Below are 1,879 nucleotides of genomic sequence, written 5' to 3'. Positions count from 1 at the left end.
TATGTATGAAGAATGGAGTTCTACACAACAACAAAAAATAAATACCAAAAAGATTAGCTTCATGTGTGGCTTGAACTTGCATGACTTTTCTAAATTCCAAAGCATTAAGAAACTTTGCAACAACCAACACACCAAGATATCATAATTGGTTAAGTGTTAAAATGATTTTAAAAAAAAAACAAAACTAATAAAATATTCTAAAAAAATCTTTGTGTCACCAAACTTTTTAATTATATATAGTATATAATATGGTACTCATATAAAAGATAAAAAAAACACTCGTTATTAAGGTGAATTTAAAAAAAAAAAATGTTTTATAAAAATGTTATGGACGTTTTAAAATGATGGGGGAATTTGGCATGTGCCTTGCATGTTGAGAGAGAAAGTCAATAAATGTGTTATCCCTATTATGCCCTTACCCTTGTTTTACACTTAATTTTCTCTTTAATTTAATCTCAACCATTCAAATCTAAAATGAATGGACAAGATTATTTCCTAGCCTTCTTACAAAAACTAATCTTCTTATTATAACTCAACCCATATATATAATACACCAAACAAGGGCAAATTAAGACATCCATTTTTAAGTAATTTACAACACTTAAAGCATGAGATACATGTGTTAATAAAGATAAACATGTATTTTAAACACAATCCATTCAACTTACAAGTTTGATCCCTCATCTTTAACCATATTTCAAACGACTATAGCATTTTCATACGTTAATATTTTTATAAACAAATTTCACCATAAAAACGAACATTTTATTATCTTTAATTTGGATATGATATTGTTGTAATTTTTTTTCATTTTAAATAAATTAATATGTTACATAGGGATGTTCAGTGTCGGTTTTGATGGTTTTTAAGTTAAACTTGTGAATCCAACCGTTAATACTGATTTTTTGTCATCCAAAACCAAATTCAACCATTGAAAGTTGAAAACAAATCGTTACTAACGGTCTGGTTTCAGTTTGGTTTCACAGTTTAAACTTTAATAATAAATTTAGTTTAAAATAATTAATAATTTAAATGTATCATCAATTTTAACTAAAACCCAACATAATATGATACTTGAGATGATCATAATTAAAAAATGATAATTTTAGCCACATAAATGGTAAATATTAATGAGAGATCTAGGACGTGAAATAATAACAACAAATATTACAAAAGGAATCATATTGCAATTAGTTTAATTTACAGTCTTTTCTGGTTTCATATCGCCGGTTGCCGATATAGACCGTGAACCAACCGTTCATTACGTTTTGAAAATTTTGAAACCGACCAACAAACCGAAACTAAAAAAGAAAAAGAAAAAGAAGTCAAACCAATGACCAATTTAAACGATTTCAAGGTTTTAACCGTACCATAAACACTTATATTTGTACGTGATTAACAGGTTCAAACACCCGTTGCATCGCGCGGGCACCCGTCTAGTAATGTATGTATCTAATTTTGACGTTATTTTACTAATCTCGTTAAAATAACGTTAAAAGTGGCGGAAGGTTAATCAGACATCATGTGGTGGCCTTGATAGCCGAAAGACAAGGGTACATGCACAAATCAGCCGGGTGTCATGATGATTGAGTGTTATGTGCCTTATGTCCAAGGCTTGATGCAAAACTACTATCGAGCTGGGGGTCTCACCGGAAGTAGCGTCTCTATCCATATGGGGCAGAGATAAGGCTGTCTACATCTACCCTCCTCAGACCCTACCATAGCTTTGATATTGGTGGGATATACTGAGTATGATGATGATGATGATGATGATGATGATGATGGTGATGGTGATTCTTTTTCAATGCCAAATTTTTTGCCATGAGTAAACCATTTAATATAAAAATAACGGTTGTAATCTTGACCCAAACCATTTTAA

This window comes from Bidens hawaiensis, unplaced genomic scaffold, assembly GCF_021521415.1.
Source record: "Bidens hawaiensis isolate Kalapana, Puna unplaced genomic scaffold, B.hawaiensis_p1.1 tig00028772_1, whole genome shotgun sequence".
Lineage (NCBI taxonomy): Eukaryota > Viridiplantae > Streptophyta > Magnoliopsida > Asterales > Asteraceae > Bidens > Bidens hawaiensis.
The sequence above is the reverse complement of the archived record's forward strand: the minus strand, read 5'-3'. Positions refer to the sequence as shown.